At 33.5% G+C, this 21,604-nt stretch overlaps 1 protein-coding gene across 1 annotated transcript in view; it reads left to right on the plus strand.

Annotated features, from left to right (window-relative positions):
* The first annotated feature begins 706 nt into the window (after nucleotides 1-706).
* LOC125057849 (hemicentin-1-like) overlaps nucleotides 707-21,604 on the plus strand; it is a 147,447-nt gene continuing 126,549 nt past the window's right edge. The window contains exon 1 of the mRNA XM_047661765.1: nucleotides 707-812. The gene's annotated coding sequence lies outside the window, so the exon portion shown is untranslated. The remainder of the gene's footprint in view (nucleotides 813-21,604) is intronic.

Here is a 21,604-nt window from a genome sequence, read left to right on the forward strand (position 1 = left end):
CGTCAGTCAGTCCAATCATCTGATTTCTGTCATTTCACAAATATGTACTCTGTGTTTTAATTTCAAGTCAACGCAACGCACTAAATTAATAGTCTGGCATTGTATAATGAAACGTTTAAACAATTTACTATTTATTTATTTATTTTTAGATTTTTTATTTTCTATAATATTAGAATGAAATTCAACTAGGCTCAACAGAAACCCTCAAACAAACAACAAATAAAAACTTTTTCTTGTCGTTTGACACCTGTTAAAAGCTACTTTTTCACACTATAATACGGCAAATCGGTAAATCGGCTCTTTGCTATTCTATTGTTATTCCTAGCGCAATTATACCATCGATTACGTGGAAAAACGACTATGGATTTACTCGAGATTAAAATCATGGAATAGATTATTCCTGGTATAGTCACTCGTGTATAAATTGAAGTTTGGTCGAATCGACCCTTAATAGTTTGTAGTTGTACCACGCCATTCAAATGTGACATCAGCGTAAATGTAAAAAATCTAAATATACGAAATATCGGACACAATGTAAAAACAAAGTTTGAGATAACTTTTGCAGACTCACAACTTTTCGCTGGTCACAATTTTATATTGGGCTTAATTTGTGTACTTTTTTTATTGCTACGTCATAAGTTAGATTGCCAATGGCCAGATGAAGAAGGCGGTGCATCATACGACCAAATTAGTACGAGCGGGTTAACTTAGGTCAATACAATTAGCTGTAATTGTTTGGAACGTGGTGCCAGCCCTAAGTTGTCCATGTTCGTGGGTGCTTGTGAATTGTGTGTTGTGCTGTGATCATTTGCGTAAGTTTTTTTACATAACTTAAACATGAAAATAAATGTCCTTCTAAAAATCATACTGTTTTTGTACTCATAAATACTTTTATTTTTATATTTTTGATTTACTTATAAAAGTAATTAAACATTGAAGACACTTTTATATATTTATTTCGTAATCCTACAGCTGACAAAAAATTTATATAATAACAAACAGTAACACTGAAAATATAGCCAGAGATGGAATACATAATAATACATTTAACTACAAAAACTTTCAAAAATTTACTAAAGGAAACAAACAAATAAAAAATATTCAATACATTTAACTAAGTGGTACCTAATTTGGGTGTGTTGTGTGATGGTGTAAAAGTGAGGGTATATACGTGAAGGTGTGTATGTGGAGGTGTGTATGATGCCGGTGATTTTGCACTATGGATATTCTTAAAACTCCTTTTAACCATATTCCGCGAAAGCTTAAACAAGTCAAGGCTTAAATATTGGTCGTTGTATGTTCGGGCAGCGCTTTTATTAAGTAATTTAATTAAATAAAGTGTCTTATTATCACATATATAGGGCAGTGTTGGCCTTAGCTAGGCAATACATGCCCGAACTGTAAAATAATTCTTTTCAGAAAAGTCATAGTGTGTCAACTATGAAAAAATAAATATCAATGAAACATGTAAAAGAAATGAAGGACGCAGGAATTTTAAATTCGTCAAGTTTTTTAGTACTTTTAACGTTCGATGTTTAAATAATGTCAAATGAAAAATGACACATCGTGTCAGCCGTTTCAATTTGTTACAATGCAAATATTTTTGCGTTATTTTTCGAAAGCGCCATTTTTAGCGGTTGATAAATTCATATGGCGTCATTATTCATCTGTGACAATTGTATTTTGTTTTGGTTGCTATGGTAACACGTTTTTATGTAATACTGTGCTCTGTTGTTTAAACATTTGATTGTAGCCTGATTTTATATAACCTTTCTCAATACATTTACTATCTACTACTATTTTGTCTCAATATCTCTGTCTTCACTCTTTCATAGAAAAACAACATTTCATCTTAGACTCGAGTTCTCGTGCCAAAATAGAAAACAATTAAAAATTATCCAATTTGTATGTTAAAATAATAATGGTCTGTGAAAGAAATATCTTTTAATTCTTGTCTATGACGATAAGCAAATGTGAAGTAGTATTTTGTTTTCTTAAATTTGGTAAAGATTTGAAATTGTTATATCGTGTGTCTTTGCGTGTTGATCCCACGAGAATGTCACTTACATTCACGTGCTCTCCTATTTCACCATGCCTCTCGCTGATAGAGGACACACCTTTGTTTTTAATTTATGTTATTATTATTTATTAATTACGATGTCATGTGAAACGTGGTGTAATCGTTGCAGCTCCTTACAAACTTTGTGTAAAACAAAAAAACTTGGCGATTAAATTTTTTTTTCGAGTCGACCAACACAATAAAAATCATCCAAATCGGTCCATCAGTTTTCAGATTAAAATGGTATTTGTTTCACGTAAATAAACTTGGTCCTCCATAATAGTGGGTTTATGTTAAAACTTTGATAATTTATCAATCGAGATTACATCAAACTTTTACTTATAAAATCTCGTATTCAACTTTTCGTTCCTTTGACGTTCCCGTCTGTGCCTGACATGCGGAGAAACTCCAAACGAATTAATAGTCTAAGATACAACAACAAATTGATCATAGTGCCAATATTATCAGTTAAATGTCATATATCTAACTATACTAGGTGTACACACGTAAGAAGTGAAACTTCCTTATGACCTTATTTTTCGAAAAATGGTCTACTATATGCAACTTAACGCAATTGGTTAAATAAAGTTTAACAAAAGGCTTTTATTATCATAGACATGAATACAAATACAATTATTTCATTTTACCTTATTACTACTAAGATTATTACGGAATTTCATTAATTGTAATAGAATTATTACTATCATTGTTATCGTTATTATATATTTTTGTTATTAATGGCTTCGAATCTCTTCGGATCAACCGTGGTAGGGACAAGAAAAAGATGGCGCGTAACCGAAAAACATGACGATTTGCTACAAAATTTCTCCCATACGTCGATAAAAAATTCATTCTAACGCCGATAAAGAAGTTTGACTTCAAAAAGCAACATGGCGCGTAACCGAAAAATTTGACGTGTAACGAAAAAATTTTACACTACATTTTTTTCCAACCCCGATAAAGAAGTTTCACTTCAACAAGTCATTAAATAATTATTAAGAAGTACTCTAAAGCTTTTCAGTCTCTCACTAATCACGATTGGAACAGCTAACAGTCGTTGGGTCTTGTATTCGACTTTATTGGGTTGAGCTACCAATTTTTCTGATTTGGCTTTTACTTTCTACATGAATTTTAAATAGAAACATCTATTTTTCGTAACTTTAATTTAGATCAACTTTGGATAGCCTAGAAATCTGATTTTTAACCGTTGTAAGTTGTTCGGATTAATACCTACAGCTGAATTTCATCATCCTATGTCGAGGCAGAAGTCATTCTACAATTGAGCGTTTTTGCCGCGCACCACCAATACCCTACATAATAACCTACTGTAGATCTCCGAAGGATCACCAACTGGGAAGATGCAATGACCAGAGCCAAAAGGCTTAAATGGAGATGGACAGGACACCTGCTCAGAGGCCAGAGAGCAAAATGGTCGAAAAAAGAGGAGGCCTTTGTGCCACAAAGACAAGCTATACAAGAGGACAGCTGTGCTTGTTAAACTTTTTTCTTTTTTTATATACATTTATATTTTGTTCTCTTGTATCAGTTAAAAATAAAGGCTTTGAATCTTGAATCTTGAATGTCGAGGCAGAAGCCATTCTACAATTGAGCGTTTTTGCCGCGCACCACCAATATGTGGAACCAGCTGCCCACTGAAGAATTTACGAACTAATTCGACTTTGGGCCCTTCAAAAACCCTACCAAGTTTTTTTTTTTTTTTTTTATAAAACAGGGGGCAAACGGGCAGGAGGCTCACCTGATGTTAAGTGATACCGCCGCCCATGGACACTCTCAATGCCAGAGGGCTCGCGAGTGCGTTGCCGGCCTTTCAGGAATCGGTACGCTCTTTTCTTGAAGGACCCTAAGTCGAAATGGTTCGGAAATACCTCAATGGGCAGCTGGTTCCACAAAGTGGTGGTGCGCGGCAAAAACTGCCTTGAAAAACGCTCAGTTGTGGAACGGCGGACGTCGAGGTGATACGGGTGGAATTTCGTACTCTGCCTCGACGTCCGATGACGAAACTCAGCTGCAGGTATTAATCCGAACAACTCCTCTGAACACTCTCCATGGTAAATGCGGTAGAAGATGCAGAGAGACCCCACATCTCTACGCAACGCCAAAGGATCAAGGCGCTCGGAAAGGGATTGGTCGTCGACGATTCGAACCGCTCTGCGTTGAATACGGTCAAGTGGAAGGAGCTTGCAACATATCATTGATATGCAGAAGAAACAAGGTCGGGGATAGAACACAGCCTTGTGGGACCCCCGCGTTCACGGGTTTAAGGTCGGAGCATGCTCCGTCGATGACGACCTTGATGCTCCGATCAGCCAGAAAGCTGGAGATCCAATCGCATAATTTCTCGGGTAGCCCATAGGCTGGAAGCTTCGAGAGCAGTGCTCTGTGCCACACCCGATCGAAGGCTTTCGCTATGTCCAAACTAACCGCCAGCGCCTCCCCCTTGGACTCAATTGCCTCTGCCCATCTATGTGTAAGGTATACAAGAAGGTCACCAGCCGAACGACCACGACGAAAGCCGTACTGATAATCGCTAATCAGCTGGTGGCCCTCTAGATACCTCAAGAGCTGGCAGTTAACAATGGATTCCATTATTTTGGAGAACAAGGAGGTTATGGCTATTGGGCGATAGTTGGACGGATCAGAGCGATCGCCTTTTTTAGGGATCGGATGTATCGAAGCGGTTTTCCAGCACTTCGGGACAGTGCCAAGCGAGTACAGGTACCGGAAAAGGCGCGTTAAGACCGGAGCCAACTCAGGAGCACAAGTACGCAGCACAATTGGGGGGATACCATCCGGCCCGCTCGACTTATGAATGTCCAAGGAAGATAGTGCTCTGCGGACAGCACGTTGCCGGAATGTGATTTCCGGCATCGAAGAATCACACCGCGAAATGGTCGGTGGTGATCTTCCTCGGTCATCCAAAGTCGAGTTGGACGCGAAGAGACAGCCTAAAAGGTCGGCCTTCTCCTTCGCAGTGTGGGCCAGCGAGTCATCCTCCCTGTGCAGTGGTGGAATAGCGGGCTGACAAAAATTCCCTTGGACAGCTTTGGCGAGAGACCAGAAGGCTCGAGTCGCTGAAGGGAGTTGGGCCAATCTCTCGCCAAATCTGGCAATGTGCTCTGACTTTGCCTTAGTGATTTCCCGTTTGAAGGACCTGGAGGCTGAGTTATATGCTGTTTTAAGTTCGCTGGTATTGGCATCACGAGATTTCGCCGCTTCCGCCCATGCCTTAAAGCATTCTCGCTTTCGACGCGAGGCCGCCTTGCAAGAACGTTTAAACCAGGGCTGAGACTTGCCACCGATCGGCACCGCAGAAAATGGAATAAAGAGTTCCATGCCCTGCAGAACCACTTCGGCGACAGAGGCGGCGACGGAATCTGGAGCTTCCGGCGAAAAGCACATAGGCCCCCAAGGGTAGGACGCAAAGAAAGACCGCATCCCGTCCCAATCTGCTGACTTATAGTGCCAAATACGGCGACAACCCATAAAGCGGGGCCGTGAAGGTCGCGTAGATGGCACAGTACTCCGGACCACACAATGATCTGATGAACCCAATGGCGGGTCAACAAAGTCTTAAAAGGCCGGTAACGCACTCGCGAGCCCTCTGGCATTGTGTGTCCATGGGTGACGGTATCACTTAACATCAGGTGAGCCTCCTGCCGGTTTGCCTCCTGTTCTATAAAATCTCAAAATCTACGTCTAACTTCTTAAATAAATCAGTGGCGCTACAACCTCTTTTAGGTCTTGGCCTCAGATTTCTGAATCGGTTTCATGATCATATTTAAATCTAATAGGCAAGTAGGTGATCAGCCTCCAGTGTCTAAGACATGTCGGTTTCCTCACGATGTTTTCCTTCACCGTTCGAGCAAATGTTAAATGCGCACATAAATAGAAAGTCCATTTGTGTACAGCCGCGGATCGAACCTACGACCTCAGGTATAAAAGTCGCACACTGAAGCCACTAGGCCAACACTGCTCACGCCATAACTACAAAATAAACTCGTATATTGTTATATATCCCAGCTCTTACACTTGTCTTTCCAACGCACCTTTAATCAGGTAAGTAGTTAGTAAAATTATTGAGTTTAATTTTTACCTACCTTGATTGATGTGAGTCTGCCTTGTAATTCACTTCTAAAGTTCTGCGACCTCTCTTATTTCAAACAAAATTTCGACATAACGAGACGTTGACGTTAATATTTAAATTATTTCTGAATACGAAAGACATTTGAGTCTTTCTTTTGTTTACTTTAGCAAATTATGTTTTTTCTTTGTAATTGAATGTAATATTGTCCTAGCTTGTTTGTGTTTGTTCACATCGCTTTGAGCTGAGAAGTTTTATTAAAGTATTCTTTAAGAATGAGGTTTATTTTTAAAAACATCTGACATATCGTACGTTAATAACCTTTTGAATTCGAGTTGAAACATTGTTAAGGTAGATTTTATATAACGATATAATTTTGAATATATAGATGAATATGTTATTCTCGGAAACTACCAAATACCAGACCAAATAATATATCAAGAATAACCAATTATATTATCTTATCAATGCATGGCCATGTAGATGACGCGAAATGCAACAATAAGGAATATAAAAACTTTTTTTGTTTGTAATTCTTATGTTATAAATGTATACGGCCCACGGGCCATGTACATATCTTTATTTTATAGAACAGGGGGCAAACGATACCGCCGCCCATGGACACTCTTTTCGCACCACCACTTTGTGGAACCAGCTGCCCACTGAAGTATTTCCGAACCAATTCGACGTAGGGTCCTTCAAGAAAAGAGCGTACCAATTCTTGAAAGGCCGGCAACGCACTCGCGAGCCCTCTGGCATTGGGAGTGTCCATGGGCGGCGGTATCACTTAACATCAGGTGAGGCTCCTGCCCTGTTCTATAAAAAAAAAAAATCTCAATGCCAGATTACGGGTTGTTTTTTTCTTCTATACGCAACGGGTTTAGTAAATATAAACGTACTAGTATTGCATTTATTACCTAGATAGTGCTACATTTAATTTAAATTCCTCTACCGAGATCAATCATAACTAACAAATAAAATAAGTGAATGTAAACATTTGAAGAACTCGTTTCATAAAAAGTTGAATTTTATAAAATGCATGTATCGTATACGGGCAATTTTTTATTTGAAGCTACACTTTTAGTGAACTTTTTGAAAAATCTAACCGTCCGTTTCGCTCGTGGAAAATGGTTATGTTTTTGACAAAAATCACGGAGAGAGTTTACAGGTAATCCTTTAAACCCTCACGTTTGAAGTATCGTTAAAAGCTACAAGTTTTTTTCATATTTTTTTATATTGAAGCAGAGTGGGCTTAACAAATAGAGATGGATTGTGAGATTTTTAGTTATTCGCGCATAAAATATGCAAAATAAATTCAGTAACATGAAGATAAAATTTATCTTTACATTCGTTATCAAGTGTGAATTCAGAAGTTAAATTTATTCCTTGATATCTAGGTTTTGTTCCACTTGTTCCCTTCTTTGGAAAAAATATTTTTCTGAGTGTACATATTTTACTGATTGAAATACAAATGTTCAATAATTGTTATCCACAATTATTTTTTTACAAAATGGCTATTCAACACTCCAACAAATTCAGCTTAAAAGAAAAATATAATCTAATATATGAAATTCTTGTGTCGCGGAGTTTGTAGTTAAACTCCTCCGAAACGGCTCGACCGAATCTCATGAAATTTTGTGTGCATATTGGGTATATCTAGGAATCGGACAACATCTATTTTTCATCCCCCTAAATGTTAAGGGTAGTACACCCCTAATTTTTATTTTAGATATAATTTTTATTCTTTATTTTTTTATGATACAGCATTAAAAAAACATACAACCTCTAATTTTCACCCCTCTACATTGAACCCCTATTTTTTTATTATAAATGATAAACATGGCAAAACGACGTTTGCCGGATCAGCTAGTAATTGTATAAATGTCAATTCGCTAATATGTAAAGTTAAATATAAATAAAAGTTTCAATTGAAATAAATAAGAACTATACTAGAAAGTTATGGAATATACTGAATCTATTCACTGGGGAACTAAGCTATAGCCGATACTATACAAAGCGTTTCTGGAGGGAATCAAAACTTAAGTTGTAAGGATAATGCAAACTTTGCATCTACTTTTGATTGCAAGTAACCTCAACTACGACAAAGTGTTGACAAATCGCTTTATCAACGGCCGACAAACTCTAGTATGCGATTTACAAAGACAATCCAAAGACAAAACATCAGGAAAGCTCCAAGTACCTCAATCTCACCACTCAATACCCCAGCTTGTTGAAGACTGGAGTAGTCGAACCGATACACCAAAAGGTAGTAAGACTGATTATAATTTAGTCTGTATATTCTTTATAATTACTTTGTAGGTTAAGAAAATTGTAAATATTGTATTTTAAGGTTAGTTATTGTGTTTCTGTTAATATTACAATAGTTAGCATAACATTTATAAAGACTGATTATAATAATTATCTACCCAGAATCATATTACTTAAATACCATTACCATTAATAAAAATATAGAAAAATGTCATTGTGGACAAATCCTAACAAGTACGAAAATATTATATACTTTCAAAAAACTAATTTGGATTTCAACCACACAAAAATGCAATGCAGCTTCTATCTTTATATACAGATTACGTTTATAAGCACCTTGATATGAAAGATCACCCGTTAGTACTATTTATCGCCTGCAGAAGGGCATTCTAAGATCCTAAAAAACTTTTGAATATTCTAGAAGATTCCTTTGTACGCGGTAGCCTGCCTGCTTAAGTGGTGCAACTACTTACACGATAGATCATACCAGGTGAGGCTCTACAACGAAGATAGTTATGTAATATGATTATCAGAAGGTACTGCGCAAGGATCCGTGATCGGTCCCTTAAGCTACCTGAGATTTGCCTAACCAGAATCAAATGAAATCCAAAATTTAATTGCCTCCTTACCAAAATTATTACACGAGAAATACACAAAAATATCAAATATAATTTTAAAACATTAATCAAACTACAAAAAAGTATTCGTAATTTTTCTTCTTTTGTTTTATATTTATCTTTTTATTTTATGTCTGCCCAATAAAATCAACTTTTAACAAGCACTTGTACCTCGACACTTAACACGGGCGTCAATAACAGTATTGTCGCACTTTGTACTCAGACTTTAAGATTGTAAACATTGTTTGATCTTTTTTCTTATGTTTAATTAAAAAAAATATTAAGTCAAATAGGTACTTTTCTTTTTAAGTATTATAATAGAAAGATAAATTGTGATCAATTTGTGCTTCACCGTCACATAAATTTCTGTATTTTGTTTTAAATAAATAAGTAAATTTAATGTTTTAATACTAAACAATACGGTTTTCGCATCGCATTGATATGCTATTTTGTAATAATGTCAACAATTTTTCCTATAAATTTAACATGAATAGATTACTGTCGTGATGAAAATCACACTCCTAACCACAACACATATACATAGTAGTATAATAGTAAAACCATACATTGTAGAACATTTTGAATAATAAAAAAAATCTTAACTCTTTAGTGATAATTAAAAATGGATAATATTTTTTTTTTTTTATTCAATTCAATTTGAATTGAATTAAATAAAAAATAATATAGGTTAGGAAACTGGCAAGTCTTCTACCTATAATCAGTGGCATGTCTCTATAAAATGAAGAACTGTCACAAAAGCGCCGTCGCCTGAATAGTAGGTATGCGTGTTTTATGGTGTATGGTTATAACTGTGTAATAATTAATCATTCCAATAGGTACTAAGAAGTTACGAAGGTCGGGACGTTATCTTTGGTTAATCACGCGTTTGCTTTCTTTGTTTGGATATTGAATTATTAAGTTATTTCTTTTCTGTTAAACGATTAATTTAATTATTACAAAATAAATTTGGAAGGTTTTTTTATACTTAATTTTTTGTATTTATAGTTTATACTATTATTAATTTGTATTACAAATAACTCGAAATATTAACATAACTCGTTAATTATTATTTATTATAGCATGTTGGCGACTTTCGAAGGATTTTCGTCATTTATTGATGAAATTTGTTTTAGCTTGTGAAATGAATATTGTTATAAATGTGAATTCATCTAACTAGATAATTTTGCAACACAAGTATGAACTAACGACGGCTCCACATGTGTCGAGAAATAACCGTAAATTCACGGCAGTGTTAGTGCCACCATATTCACACTTTCGTGAGTGAAGCCTACCGCGAAATGGACTTGAATGGTACAGCTCCGATAAGTTTATTTCCTTTGGCAATATATCTATACAAATAAAAATGAATCGTTAAATATGTTGAGCGCAAAACAAGAACACAGCTGGACCAATTCGATTTTTTTTCATTTATACCTTGAACTATTAGGAGTGTTATTATAGAGATAATAATAACAACTAAAAACGCGTGCGTATTTATGAACTTACGCGTTAGAAGTTATACTTCTTTGGCGTATTTAATTAGTTGAAATTTTTATTATAACGCATTATCTAGTTAAATAAAGTTTATTTAAATATCACAAAAAAAATTCTACAATATTAAAGAAATGGATTTTTTTTTATTTTAGCATGCAACTTATACATATTGATATTTACTATTTCATTCACGTCCATTGATTGGAGATCAGTAGACATGTTAGTTACTTATGATAGCTAAAGTATGATATAAATATTATTGTAGAAACATTGTGTAAATATCGTGCGAATACATCATCAATAGTTGTATTAAAAAAAATTAAAATGTTGACTATAGCTAACTTCAGGGTGTCGGTTTTTTGTGACGGCGTGCGCGCGCATTGTAAAAAGTTACTCTCATCATTTTCCCTAACGCGCCAAAAGAAATATAACTTCAAAAAAGGAAAAAAAAATAGTTTTATTTAGCACTTATTTATTCTGGGAAAACGAACAGCTTCGATGGGGTAGCATAGCATAACATTTGATGGTCCATCAACTACACTAAAACCTTAAGAAGATATAGGTTTTTCGTACCAGCTCTGAACGTAAACGTCCAATACGGGCATCGACTCATTAAAATTGAAAGCTGTAACATTATTGTATTTAAATATATTCCCCGGGGTTCTTAAAATTCTCATATGTAATGAGGTCCTATGATGGTTCAATGATATATCCGCAAGGCAATCACTTTGCATATCTTCCTTGTTGAATATATGTAGAATAATAGCTACTCTCTGTGGTTCCGTTTTGAAATTGAATTCAGATGTCATCGGGAAACATTTATACTTGTATTTTTTATTAAAATTGTTTCTTCTTAGCCCATTATTTTCATTCTTACGGTTAATTAACACCAATTATTTATGTGTATAACACGACTTGTTTAGTTGATAAACACTTGTGTTAAAAATTTTAACGTAATTTTAGTCAGTAAAAATCATAATAAATTGCTTTATTATGATTTGTAAAGTACTCATAGTAGATTTATGATGACTTTCATCCTTTAAATGCAATATTTATAAATGGAATACCTTAATATATATTACAAGAACTGCATTGACCTCTTATTCAAGGTTCAAGTTCTATTGTCTCGTATCATTATATCGTATCCGGTCGTCCCACTGACCATCGTTTGACATTCATTTGCGAACATTTTTTGTAATATTAGCTTAGATGGTTTACTATTTGAGGTAGTTTTAAACAGATGTTTCAGCTTAGGGTCTGGGTTTTGTCCTGGAGTCGGCGGGAATAGCACAAATACTTTTAAATTGTCCCATTGTTTTTTTTATGACTGTAATATGGCACCAATCACAATAATACATTTCTGTTTCGCTCCCAAGTTTGCGACTCCAGGGCTACGGATGTTGAAATAATTACATAAAACTTGCATACAAAAACGAAGGGTATCGCTGTCACTATTGAGAGGTACAAAGTTGATGCTAATTGACCTATAATATAATATTTTTATATGCTTCTGTACAATCTAAATGACTGAAAGTAAAAATAGTTTTGAATGTTATTATTTCTTTAATAATAGGTGGCAAACAGGTAGCAGGCTCACCCGATGTTAAGCGATACCGCCTATGGACGCTCACATTGCCAGAAGAATCGCAAGTGCGTTGCCAGCCTTTTAACCATTGGTACGCTCTACCCTTAAGTCGAATTGGTTAGGAAATACTTCAGTGAATAACAAAATTGAAATATATTAAAATTAACGAGCGCCTGCGAAAAATATCGATACTACACAGGATTTTAATAAATAATTAACTTAATAAAATGTTGTTACGCTTACTTTGAACCTTTAGCGTTTTTCATCGTAATTTCCTATCCGATAAGAAAAACTGCCTTAGGCGAACATATTTATGAAGTAATAATTTTTACGTATTACCTAAACCTTAATTAGAACACGGCTTCCCATCAGCATTAGGGGAGTATAAAACAAACTTTCTACATAAATTTATAATTTTCGCTGTTGTTTGTACCCACGAGAGTGTGATGGGTACCTTTATAATGCATCCAACGAACATACTCGACAGCAACTCGTTTGCATAATAATGAATAATTTAAGATTTCAAACTGTTACGCTAATGTGAATAATATATATATGTAATATTAAAACAGCCATAAAAAGACTACAACTAATCTAAAATTTAATTACTTTATCGTTCTTATAGGCTGGCCATGGAAACTTTATTAGTCTAGTCGACAAGTTGAAAATGGAACAAAATAGAGATACTGCTCTTAAAATTATGTGCGATAGCTCATTGGATCCGGAATGACGTCTAGAAAAATGTGCTAAAAGCGTGTATTAGCACATAAAAAATTGCAAAGTTATAGACCATTAATTTAAAAAAAAAAATTCAATAGCTTAAATAAATTAATTAATGTGCCGTAGTCGCTTTTGACGCCACGCGCGAATCCTAAAAATGTCACCCGCAGACCTATTTTCAGCGTTAAATTAAAATTATAAATAATGGAGATAGAGTTCCGGGAGTCACAAGTTTTTTATTGGAAATTTCCTCCTCTTTCAGAATCTTTATTTGAAATTTCTTAAATATTAATAGTTTATTAAATATTGGCAAAAAACTAAATGCCATTTTTTTTTCATCTTTAATGGTCTATAACTTTTGCAATTTTTTATGTGCTAATACATGCTTTTAGCACATTTTTCTAGATGTCATTCCGCATCCAATGAGCTATCGCACATAATTTTAAGAGCAGTATCTCTATTTTGTTCCATTTTCAACTTGTCGACTAGACTAATAAAAGTTTCCATGGCCAGCCTATAAGAACGATAAAGTAATTAAATTTTAGATTAGTTGTAGTCTTTTTATGGCTGTTTTAATATTACATATATATATTATTCGCACATAATTTTAAGAGCAGTATCTCTATTTTGTTCCATTTTCAACTTGTCGACTAGACTATATATGTATCTATATGGAGAACAGCAGACTTTCTATAATAAATAATAATTATTTTTACCAGAGGCATCAAACCTCTGTTTTTTATTTCCAAGTTTATAAAATGTTTTCTTTACATTTTCAGAATTTCTCTTCATCTGTTTTTGTAGACCTGTAAAGACAAATATTTAAAGTATTGAGTAAAGTACTGAGCCTCAGAGACAATATTTTTTTGTTGGTTTATTTGTCAACAAATTTGCACATAATTAGAAATTATACAAGAAATACTTAAAAGTGATATAACCTCTCTTCTAAGAAGTGAAGTAGTTGTATTAAATAAAGATATTGTGATGAACAGCGCAATAAAAAAATATGCAATATGAAAATCAAAACCAATTTAAAAGGTTTGATCCCCGTGGCAGTGTACCTTTAACGCTGGCAGTATTTCCTTGCTGTATTGCGATACTTATTTGTTGGGCGAGAAAAGCACCAGCTTTGGGGTCACCAGTACTATCTGCCAGGCGCCAAATTAAATCTTTAATAAGCGCCTGCGCACTTGAACCCCACGGCCCAAGAGTCTCTACTCCAAAGGGAACAAAATCGAAGTTGGAGGAAAGACTTTTATATTTGTGCCGTTTATTATTTTCTGTCTGCTCTGCGGCCTCCCCAGCTTTTTTGCTTGTTCGAGGAGGTGAGACGGGGCAAACGTGTCCACACAAATAGCATCCCATACTAAAGCCCGTTTTCCAAGGGTATTCTTTTGCATTTTTTCTTTTTAATAATTTTTAATTATTCTTCTTATTACTCTGTAGGTTAAGAAAATTGTGAATACTTTCTATATCTTTATATTTTTCCTACGCAAACGTATATAATTTATCATTCATTCTAGCAATAGTTCATTCCTCTTATCCTCACTATGAAAGAAAGGTTAACGATCATTATCGAGCAATTTGTGAAAATTATTACCTAATAACTTATTTTCTCGCTGGATAGTACCCAAGGGGACCAATCGGAGGAAATACTTTGCCCCAACTTTCTTAAACGAGAGAAGGTAATATATGCAAATTAGTGTAACTTTATTCCCTCAGAGCTATTAGGAAGACTTTGACCGTTTGATAAGTGTTTCCGAGGGTTTTCATTGTACTCGGTTATCCAGTGTGAATTTTAGATAAGTTTTCAAATAAATTATCATTTGTACAAGGTTGACATTGTTAAACTTGCTCGAGTATAAAGGTTAGTATTCATAAAAAATAAGTCACTCTAATTGTACTATTGACTACTTTTTGTCTCGTTTTGATAAATTGTGTTTACGGTGTGATGAACAGAGACAGATACTGTAGTTAAAACGGTGCATAAGACTAGGCTTTGATTGGTTTATCTTTATACAAAAACATCAAGATATTAAAAGGTATTATTTTAGATTTGACATCAGAATTAACAAAAACTGTAGAATTGTAATTGTAATTATTTATTGGCATAGCCACAGTTTTCATACTGATAGTATACGAGGAGCGGTCAAAAAGTTCGCGGAATGACAGGGAAGGGTAACAAAATAAAAATCCTTTTCAATGTTTTCTTAACCCTAATACATTTATCAGATCTGTCAAATAACTCTTTAATACCGTCGAAAAAAAAGATTTCTCTTGGTCGTCGAACTATCCTCTAAAATATATCCTCGCAAAACCTTTTTCCACGCAGTTCTTTTTTCATTTTTGGAAAAATATACTAACAATGAGTCACTCAATTAGTGGATGAGTAAACTCACCCACGCCAACCACGCCATTTCGCGAACTTTTACCGCCCCTCATATTCAATGTAGTTCCTTATGCACTTCTTATTAGGTTTTCAAAACGTAGTCATCTATTGATGACTACGTTTTGAATATATTATCCGCCATAAAACGACCACATTCACCTATAAATAGTACCTTGAGTGGAATGAGTCATTACACAGCAATGGCCATTTCGTGGAACACATGAATCGCCATGAAAGCCTGTAATTATTTATGTAGAGGCGACCGTCATTTTTTATTGCAATTGATGAAATAAATTTAAAGTGCTACGTTATTTGCATTGCTTGATGATGCACCTAAGAGTAACTTTCAAATTTCATTCGATTGTATCCTTAATACTTTTTCATACATACAAAATATAATTTGTTTCATTTAATAATAATAATCCAGTGTCGCTATAGGTCTTGTTCTCAGATTGCATCAGTTTTTTCGACAGTTTTTATTTTATATACAAAAAGATCAGACTTCTTTGTCTTAAAGATGTCATAATTTTTAAGGTATGAGACGATTTCTTAAGGGATCATTTTTGTGTGACCCTCCGCAAAGTTACTGAGAATCGAGATTTTTTTTTAATGGTAAGGATAAGTTAATTGGTCTGGTTTTTTTGGTACTTATAACGGCACTTTTGTAGAATAATATTAAATAGTAATACATTATGATTTTTAAAATGTTAATTTATTGATTATTTCATATTATTATTATAGATTTCTAAAACATTCACACTGAGATGATCCCTTAATGATTTAGCCTTCATCGTAATAGTAATATAATATATGTAAGGAAAACATAATATATTTTCCTATACAAACTCTTGTCTATATTGTATTTTATAATATAAACTCTTTTGTAATGTTGCCTTTGCCGTCTGATTGACGATGTTTAATTTATGTCACTTGACATAATATAATATGTAAGATATTTTAATTTTTTCATTATATTATTTTACTTTATAAAATCTAGAATATAGGCTTTAAATGTTGTTTTTTTTTTGTATTCACAGAGAAACGCAGTTTCGCCTTATTTATTCCCAGTATAAGCGATTGATTCTATTATATATATATATATAAACACTTATTTAAGTTACATAACCTAACTTAATCAATCGGTGATTATTCAAGTTGGATTACGTATTCAATTTCATCTTAGCATCGACTCAGATAAAACCACTTAGAACGGTAAACATTCAAGTAATTAACACAAAACTACACAGCATTTTAAACATGTATATTTCCATGCAAGCATAACCTAGTTACCCCATTTTCACAATTCGGGGCATTAGAATGTAAGAACAATAGAGGTTTGGGAGTTATAAAACATGAAAGTTCGCTCACTCGGTGTGACACGACAGCGTGACAGCTAATATGAATTAATTATATTTAATTCCTGAACATGCGGGCGTGACTCCCACGAGATTTAATACTTAATAAATAACGCGTTAACTATTTTAAATTATTCTATGTCGTGTTTATGATAAGTAAATTTGTAGTATATACTATTAATAGTAATTACTATATTATATAGAACAGGGCAAAACATGGACATTTTGATGATTGATTCAGTCTATAAGTAGGTAATTATTTAACAAAAATGTATTTGGTTTATGCACTTAGTGTGTGATGAAATAAATAGATTGTCTTTTGTTTTATATTAGAGTTTACATATATTACTTTTTTTTTAATTTTTTAATTAGTTTATGCTTCGTTCCAATCGTTACATAATACTACATCCTCGATAAATGGAATATCTGACTGAATTATGTTTTTAATTCAAATCAATAGTTTCTGAGCGCCTTCAACTAAACAGACACAAGAACACAACTTTATAATTTGATTAACTGCACTTAAATTAAAATTGTTTAAAATATAGCATTATATATACTATTATATTTGTGAAATTTTTCATAAAACTAAAATCTTTAGTTTAACGTTTTTGGTTAGTCATATGTTATTTCAAGATCTAATAATATTTTCCGAGACGAGCATGTTTTCTCAGACTTTTCTCGTTTATATGCTGAATACACAATAACTTAAGATGTTTCAAGAGAATCACCTTTTTATATTTTTTGTTAAATATTTATGTATTAATTTTTGATTTATAAAACAAAGGGGGCAACTGGGCAGGTGGCTCACCTGATTTTAAGTGATACCACCGCCCATGGGCATTATCAATGCTAGAGGGCTCGCAAGTGGAACGCCTTTAGATTGGAATATTTAAAAGTATATTTTAATATCAGACATTTCAATTTGAATTTTTTAATTTTATTTAAACGACTTTCATAATAAAGTTAAATTGAATATTTATTATAGATTTATCTTAATTTAGAAGCTTAGTTTAAAAAAAATATTATTTAACTGGGACAACGTCTTTCATTTCATCAAAATGTGAAGATACTTCGACATAGTGAAATGATCAAGTTCTTTAGTCAAAACTAATGTTAGACTGATTTTTCTTTACGATTTTAATTTTACTACCCATAGTTCACCTCACATCAGAGCCCGTACTTTGATAATAGCGATACTTTCAGCGGTCCCAATCTCAATAATGAATTTATGACCGCGCGGTCCCAGGGTTACACGGAGAGAGAACTACATCTAAATTGCATACAAAAACATCAGGATCCAAGAGATTAGACAGACCTGTCTTTTCACAATTAAGACTAGTATTAAGTGTATATGTTACTGTAAAAGCTCGAACTGCAGTAAATCCTAAGATATTCCAGTAAAACCTAAGATCTACCAATTCCTAATGGTAAATGTCCCAAAAGGTTTGCGATTCGAACTCTTACCACCATTCCGTTGGTAAATCTAAGGATTTACATTAATGGCACGGTAAATGTTGAAAAAAATATAATAATTATTAAGTTAGACTAGCTTATGTAAGCATTATGTTTGTATTTCGTTGTTAAATTCCAAATAGAGAACTACTGATTAAGTTAGATAGATATGATAGAGATTGAGATATTCAGAGATATACGTTATGTGTTTTTTTCAAAATAATTTAAATAAGTTGGTATTAGTTTGTACTTATTACTATCATATGATACCTTTATAATACTATGTATCTGTTTTGTCTAATAGTACATTAAAGTAAATAATTAAGAATTACTCATTGTTTTATTCCTAAAACCAACATCTACCAGCTGACAGTGGTAAAACCTAGCATATACTGAATTCGAATGGTAAAAGCTTGAAAAAATCGTCGTATTTTCAGAAATACTTACATTTACCAACTCATGTCGGTAAAGGCTAAGACTTACACTTAAATCTTAAGATTAACCGTAGTTCGAACTTTTACAGTAGCATATACGCAAACACAAACAAATGTTTCACAAATTCGATCAAGCAACATTAGCTAATGCAATCACTAATTTTATTAATTGTACTAAATATATTTACTAAAAAACTCCATTCGTTTCCTGGTTTAATAGTAATAGCCCCACTGGGCTTCGACCCATGTTACACTACAAAAAACATGTTGTTACAAGCTAAAGTAAATATTGAGTTTCGTAATATGAAGCATGTTAAATATTCAACGGTTTAATACCATTAGGGAATCGTCACGCGTATTATCAACACCGATAGAATTGGATAAATATCCGTAATTCAACGATTGCTGGATATTTATTTATTTCATAATTGCATTATATGAAAATGCAAATTAGGTTTTGGGTCATCTTTGTACAGTGAGTGCGATGATTTAATTAAATACAAATTTTCGTAACAAATAGAAATATTGAACTGAAAAGAGACTAAACGTCGAGACATATAAATATTATGCATTCGCGTTTATGGCCATTAAAGGCGAGTTTTATTTTTTGTACTCACCTAAATTAAAGCTAATATTATTAAGTACAGTGTAAACTCTATATAACGACACTCAAGGGAAATTGGAATGGAACTCAAATTTTGACGTTACAAAGAGTTGTCGTTAAATGGAAAGAAGATACATCTGTATTACAAAAAAGAAAAAGTTTATTTCAGACTAGTGTTAGTAATTACATAAAACACAATAATTGTTCAGACTAAGAATTATTCTTAGTCTGTTATTTTCGCCTGACGACTTTTGCTGCACCAGAAATTATATTATATTATATCTTAGGAAAACACTTTTTTACCGAAGTTATGTATTATTATAATTATTTTACATAATTTTAAATTTAATCGACGTTTCGCGTGCTTTACAGCGTGCGTGGTCAAAAAGTGTTTTTCTATGTGTAAATGTTATGTCAATAAAAGACAATACTATATTATAATGATGATGCCGATAGTCGAGTCTATTACGGGCTAGGAGAAAAAGCGAAAAATAACGTACACAGCTCCATTTTTGACTAATTTCGGCAACTTAAAAAGCACTCTTAATCATTTGATTATCGTTATTCAAGGTGGGTGTAATGCTATGTAGAGTGTATAATTGACAAGCTAAACCAACCAAAGCCGAGTGATTTCGACACTTTAAGGGAAGTTGTCGTTAAATCGAGGGACGTTACATGGAGTTCACGCTGTATAATGTTTAAAAGCTACATAAAATTAAACATCAAAATGGTTTTGTGAAATTTTAAAATCAACGCTTTACGAGAAACAGTTTTCTCAATTTAAACCTTTACGTATACGATGATAAACACAATGTACAATCTAGAGTATCCGCGAAATACGTGTGTGCTCCCGGGACACACGTATTTCGCGGATATATATTGTATACTGTAGTAAGAAGAGACGGACAATGTTTTAGTAAAGACGGTATATCAGATTCACATTTATGACTATTTTATTTAGCTTACCAAAGCTCGGCACACTGATACATTGGCAGATAAAGTACAATAAAATTTATTTCATGTGAAAAGTACTTATAGATCAACACAGCAAATAAGAAGTAAAACAATTCATACATTATAGAAACTAAACGATAATTGATTTCAAAGTGTGAGAGGAGCAACTATGAATGTCTAGCGTTTATCAGAATGCTCAATCGGTATATATCGGTGAGTTTTGGCCAAAACGAATTCTTTTGAAAGGTCTGACAAATGCCTAGGGTATCTAGAGGGTACTCGAAATTTAAATTTAGGTAAAAGGTTGGGGCAATCAACCTCATTCATAAATATCTAAACGTTAACGATCTTGATTGACCTTCGATTACCGAGATAATAAAATGTATTAAGTGCAATAAGATCTTACACTGTTAATCTAAAACCGTTAATATAGGTAAGATAAACATCGTATAATAAGGAATTATAAATAAATCACGAAGCAGCGGCGTGTTTAGTAGTTTCATACATCTTTCGAATGTACTTAAAATGTACTCAGAGCCGTCCAATAATAATTTATCTGTAACTTTCTCTATGTATATTTATCGATTCGTTGTCAATTGTACTCGTATGTTTACAGCCTTGAGAATGTAAGTACAACGTGTAATTGTTTTGCGTCAAATAATGTATTTATTTATTTGTAATAATTTTTCAGAAGTTAATTTATAAAATAAGTGAGACTAAGCTAAGAGTAAAACACCAATTTTATCATTATTAATACATCTTTACTAAATAGTTTAAGTAACATTAATACTTATTCGTCTGAGTTAGTATATTTTGGCAATATTCTGAGGCCAAAGTCGCTACCGATATATAACTTATATTTTCGTATTCACGCTTAATAAAATTAGGTATGTTTATTCTATATTGAGAAAACATTGACGCACAGACTATTGAACATTTACAGAGAAAACTCGTATTCGAGAGTTTGACAAATAAAGATTCAAATCCAAATGAAGGTTTGGGAAGCTTCGTATATTTAAATTGAAATAAAAATTGTCTACAAAACAAATTAAATATTAGATTGCGTATCTGTGACTGCTGTGTGGGTGTGAGTATGAGAAAAAAAAAATATTTTAATAGAATGTCAATTCATGGAAATTCGTAGAGATTATAAATTTCCAATATCAATGTGTCAATTTGACAGAAGTGCGTGCGATCGTTGAGTTTCAATTGCTCTCTAAGCGCCTGCGCCGGTCGAGTAGGCGCTTATTTTCTCGGCCTACACCCTCTGTCTTCTTTGCCGATGAGTAGGGATGTCGACTTATACAAATTTAATGACGTGGAATAAGACCTGTATCTTATATTCTATAATAAACATATTTTTTATTTTTATTTTAAGAAAGAAACTGTTTACCCGTCTCACAGGTATTGTCTTCATACCGTGTCTTTCGATGACTACTTATGCTGAGTTCCATAGGTTTCATACTGTTATTTCAGTTTGTCATCATTTGCACCTGTATGACGCAATATTGAGTAGATATTTATGATCCCTGATTACCCTAAATAGCGACGGCAATCAGATTGATGTG

This window comes from Pieris napi, chromosome 17 (assembly GCF_905475465.1).
Source record: "Pieris napi chromosome 17, ilPieNapi1.2, whole genome shotgun sequence".
Taxonomy (NCBI): Eukaryota; Metazoa; Arthropoda; class Insecta; order Lepidoptera; family Pieridae; genus Pieris; species Pieris napi.